The following is a 6033-nucleotide window of genomic DNA, read 5'->3' on the forward strand; positions in this document are numbered from 1 at the left end:
AACTCCACCTAGCGGTATTTCGTCTATCAAGAAACCTTCATTGTTACGTTGGCGGTGCTATCATGTTAACATGTTCACCTATCTTATCCGGATTGTCACGTTCACGGTGTGACCATGTTAAGACGTTCGCGGCTTCAATCCGGGTTATCACGTTCGCGGGGCGACTATGTAAACGCATTCGCATCTCCACGTCCGGATTCTCATGTTGCTTAGGTTTTATCACACAAGCGAAGGGTCGCCCTTCCATTAGTTAATTATTTAGCACATAGATAATACTTTCTCTTAGGCTTAGAAAATATACATTCCTCGAACTCCGTCACAATATTGCTATCCTAATAAAACATTCTATTATATTATATTGTTTACCTCACTGTACTTTGATCAGTTCAGTATTAATTCAGTTTAAGCCTTCTGTCCACGAGCTTCCAATGTTTCTAGTTTCAAGACAAATCCTAGCAAATTTCAGTAGAGTACTTGAGTGCACTTGCGTGTTCTCGCAAAACTTGAGATGCAAATTAAAAGCCTGTTGCGGCCTCCTCGTTTATTTTAAATATAAATAATTATTCTTTAATAGGAGATGTACATGTGGACAGTTGACTTTAAACAGTTTTTTTTTAATATCCGATTAGGCTATGTATAGAAAAATGTTACCCTCGGCTTGATGTGTGTCCTAAACTTAATATTCGAGTATTAACGAATACTAGGTAGTTAAATTTATGTTTTTTTAGAGCTCTATCATAGGAGACTTGGTTTGCTTTAGCAAGTTGTACTGCATGAAAAAAAACATGACAGTTCTTGTTAGTTTTTTTCTCTAATCACTAAAGCGATAAGCTTGAAAAATACAATGTAATGTTTTGTTTACCGAAAGTTCTGCCATTATCGCTTATCAAATGGTAATTTTGTGCTCACTAAATTTATTTTGAGTTTTTGATACTGATGTTTGATTTTTATGAAGTTTATGATAGGTAACATCATAAACAAACCGACAGCAGTTTTTTTTTTAATTGTTATACAATAGATCGTTCACAAACCTTTTTAGCGCAGAAATGGTCTTTATGACAGTGTTCTTAAATACGCGTAGTACATAATTAATTACAAAATTAGAAGTAATAAGCCTGTGTCCTATATAGCAGTATTTAGATATATTTTAAAGCAGTTCGACATACTACTCTCCGCGTGATACTCTAGAATATTATAGACGTTGAACATAACGGATTCCTAGATCAAGAGTATATCAACTCAAAGTTATCCACCATTTAAATTTTGACCTTGCAGAAACTAATAAATGAAGTCTAATTTAAAATGGGGTATTATTTCGAGTTGATACTACCCTGGTCTAGGAGTGCAATTAATTAAATTAATAATCATATTGCTATAACCGCTACTTTGAATGTACAGTCAGCAACAAAGATATGGATACAGCCTTTGATTAATTATACGATACAGCCAAAGTGCAAAAATATGTATACACGACCTTAATGTTCAGGCAATACCTGAAGTCCTGTATACCTGTCACTTCTAACGTTTGTATATTTTTGTTGCTGACTGTATCAGGGTAGAACTTTTTAACCTTTTGAACGCCACGGTCGGCCACAGACGACAAAAAAAAATCTGAACTTCGTTCCATAGGTGCCACGAATGGTCGACATGGCGCCTATATGGCACGATTTTCAGCTGTCGTGTTTTGCCGACTGTGGCGTTCAAAAGCTTAATGATCACTTTCACTATGATTTCCACAAAGGTATGAGATGTCAACATGACATTCGTAGCGTAAAGATTCCATCCTGGTATAGTAGGATTTTTTTTAGATGTGCCGATCTCGTTAACATCCCACCTGTCGAAAAAAGCCATTGTTTTCTATTGTGCTCTCAACCGCATAAATCCTTAGTTCAAAATGAACGGTAATATAAAATAAAATAGTTCACTGAAATAACGACTTTATTATCTAAAGCAGAAAGTGCATTTAAAAAAAACGCGTTCGCAGATAATACTTTTCCATGAGGCTGCTTTTTGAAAAATATTATCTGCCATCAAAGTTTTATTTAAAATGATCTCTCTGCTGTAAATGATAAAGTCGTTATTTCAATGAGCTATTTTATCTTTTATTTCGTTCATTTTAAACTGAGGATTATGCACTTGAGGACATAATAGAATACAATGGCTTTGTTCGACAGGTGCGATGTTAACGAGATCGGGACATCTCAAAAAATGACATACTGCTGCACTCAGAGATCTTTGTTGGTATATTTGAGATAGGATTGGTATAAGACTCATTGCAACTAACTGATATTTCTGAGTACGACAGTTAAAGGCTAGGCTTAGAGTAGAAAGGTTGAGCTTAAATCAAAGAGTTACCAGCATTCATTTGGAAAAATAATGTTATTATTTACTTTAAAATATTTTCAACGATGTATTAACTCTGCAAAGAAATTCTCGCTTGCAAAAAGAAATATGTTTTGTAATCACTCATAGATACACATTACATACACTACTTCTTACTATATTTAAAAGTATTCCAGTAAGTATTTATGACAATATGAAGGCTTGTTTTCTAAAACTATATCAATTAAATGACAATTCAATTAGTACTTATATAATTAGATTTAAAAAATTTATACTTTTTCAAACTTTTTTTTTTCAACTTTATAAACGTTTTTCAAACTAATATTTGACACTATAACGTATTTACATAGGTATATATGCCTATATAAAACATTGATCATGCTATCGATCAATCAGAAATGATTATATGAAAACAAAAACACACACACTACCTATGTAAATATATAACAGTTACTTTTAATTTTTTCATCAAAATAAGTACACAAAAATGGTCATCAAAACACCGTAAACCTAAAAGGCGTCTCCGAAGATTGTTTCAAAAGCCTGTTGTAAACTCTATCATCATAATAAGATTGTTTCTAGACCTCAAGTTATTCCCAAATGTACTGAGCAGTAAAAATCTGGCCCTCAAATGTATGCAGTAATAGGTAATTTTGTATGTAGAATGGTTTACATTTTTTGCCGCTGAGTAAAATATCTCTCTTTTCTCCAAAACAAAAGTCTTGTTTAGATCATAATTAAAATGCACCAATTATGATTAGCGCAATTTAGTAAATATGTATTTAAATTTAAAACAGTGTCTACAACAGCTTTGTTGAAAATTAACTGCCACTAGAAGCAATAATGCGAAACGAATTTATAGTAGACTCTGGCCAGCCAAAGCTGGCCACGAAAAACCGCGGCAAATTTAAAAAAATGAGGCTGACAACCCTGACAACACTTGCTGTACACTGATTAAACGATGTTGATACTTAGATATTATTAAAATTAAAAAACTATTACAAATGCGTATATTTTTTTAACTTCAACAGGAATAAAAAGTCAATTAAAAATATCTGATGTGTCTATATAATGTTTCATTAAGATAACTAATTGGTTTGCCTTCTAGTCTCTGTTTTTCTTCCGCAGTAAAATTCATTAAATTTATTTCTGATAGCAGAAAAATCAAAATTATCTAAGCTGGTCTAGAATTACAATATTTTGAGTCTCAAAAATGATACTAGATTAAAGTGTCGTAAAAAATGCGTGGACAGCTTTGCCTGGCCAGAGTCTAGCTTGAAATATTTAAATGTTAGAGTATGATATAAAACAGTAGAAAAACAATATAAAAAAACAGAGGGTAGACCCACCCGGGGTGGGGGTGGAGCACTTCCCTTCCTTTATTTTCTACTGTTCTATGTCGTACACTATCAGTGACGTAATTATTTGACTTGCAAATAGAAGCTGGTTCATTGGTTGAAAATAAAAAGTAAATTATTATTAACTCTTTTGAATTTTTTAATTGATGCGAACTGATATTTATTTTATTCATTTATTTAGCGTTTCAAATTTTGAGATTTTACGCCGATCCGTGGAAGTATCGAGATAAAAGGTAGCCTACTGCTTATTCCACGTTCAGCTGTTTAGCGTGAAAGAGTAACAAATACACGCGCACATTTCACATTTATAAAAAAAAAGTTTACTTGGGCAACATCGCCCATACAATAAATACCTTACAGACTTAACATACATGTAACTAATAAGGACGTCACACCGTCTAGCGTCTCTAAAGCTGCGCGTCCACTGCATCGGAATCGGAGCGGACGGATTTGTTGCTTTCTATCGATTTCTATGGTACTGCGTGCACTGGATCGGCATTTGTGTCATAAAAATCTATACAAAGCAACAAATCCGTCCGCTCCGTTACGGTGTGTACGCTCCGATTCCGATGCAGTGGACGCGCAGCTTAACACCGCATGCGCCAGCGATATGTTATACTTATATTAGTAGGATAACGATTACCCACTCTCCTGACAGTTTACTCTTCATTTTATTTTTTAATACCTTTTATGGCAACTACCAACTGAACTAGCTTCTATATATGCGCTTTAAGAAGGCAATCTACACTTGTGTATTGTTGAAATCGTTTCGTTCTATGTAACTAATGTACCTATTATAGAGAATTGAGATTGTTATGTAAACTAGAATGTTAGGGAAAGGTGGGTGCAGACTGGCGCGATTTATACTAAACCCATCTTGCAAACAAAACGTGATACTGAATACTAGTGTAGTGTTAGCGCCGAGATAAAGAAGTGCATCCACTGTTACAAATGATTACGCTATGGTACAACAAAGGATTTATTTTTCTTGACCAACAAAGTAATTGCAATGATATTTTACGGCTGTTTTTAATAAATTGACCTGACCCTCTGTTTTGAAAAGTATGTCCTTTGAACAATTAAATTAATGTCCCTTTTTAACGCATGTGCGACAGAGATGGGTGCTAAGAGATAGATCGCGTCAGTTTAATCTTGCGTAAAAACGTACCTTATAGCTAAATTAGCTAAGTTAGTGAATAGGATGCGTAGAATTTGTAATAGCTTTGTATTAGGCGATCAGAAATTGACTTTTAGTTTGACTCAAATAAGGCACATATTGGATAAAGACTGCTATGGTAAACCAGCGTATGGCGTAATAATAAAATAACAACTAAGCGTGGGAACGCTGTGTTTCCCCTCGCCCTTCTGAAGCCAATTCGACGCAACCCCCATTCCGTTTGACCTACAGAGAGCTGGCCAAAACTTCGCCAATAGGCAGTTAGAACCGAGATAAAGAAGTGTTTTCACTATTAAAAGTAAACCAAAAATATATGGGGTCTGTATCGACTGGTAGAAAATTGTTAGTCATAATGTATTGTTTGTCATAATGTAATGTTTGACATCTCTTTTTTTCTCTGAAACCATTTATTTTTCAGATTTTTTATAAAACTAACCTAACCTATAGAGTTCTACATGATGACCATTTAAAAATTTATGAAAAAACGGTTTCAGCGGGAAAAAAATTATGATAACAATAATTATGACAAACATTACATTATGACTTATAAGATTATGGCAGTCGAAAGGATCCCTTATTGGCAGTGTAAGAAATTTGTTCCATTGAAATTCCGCAACATGACGAATAGTCATATATTTCTGGTCAGGCTTTACATATTATTACGCTATGGTTATGCCAGCTGACTGAATAAAAGTCACCTAGCTTTGCAGAAGTCACACGGCACTTTATTACGGGAGTACTCCTTTGAATTACTGGGCACCTTTCAATAATTGGCGGCCTTAGGGCCAGTACAGACGGACTGCATTACAACTGCAACGTAACAGCCGCTGCCGACTGCCCACACATTTGTCATTGCGGTTCCGTTGCAGTTAGGGTTGCCAACCGTACTCTAAAACAGAGTATTGTACTCTATATCATATAGGCGTACTCTATAATCTATAACACAAATAGCTAAAATACTCTTTTTCACACAATGTTTACTATACTAGGGCCAGTCATGTTATTTTATGCAAACTCATTATCATAACCAAAAAAAGGCCGTACTCTTTATTTACCTCCTTTGAAATCAGATATACTCTATTTCCTGTAATAAAAAGGCAACCCTAGTTGCAGTCGCACAACGGCACACTGGCTTGCGATTGAATGCATGGGCCG

Source organism: Choristoneura fumiferana, chromosome 25 (assembly GCF_025370935.1).
Source record: "Choristoneura fumiferana chromosome 25, NRCan_CFum_1, whole genome shotgun sequence".
In the NCBI taxonomy this organism is placed as follows: domain Eukaryota; kingdom Metazoa; phylum Arthropoda; class Insecta; order Lepidoptera; family Tortricidae; genus Choristoneura; species Choristoneura fumiferana.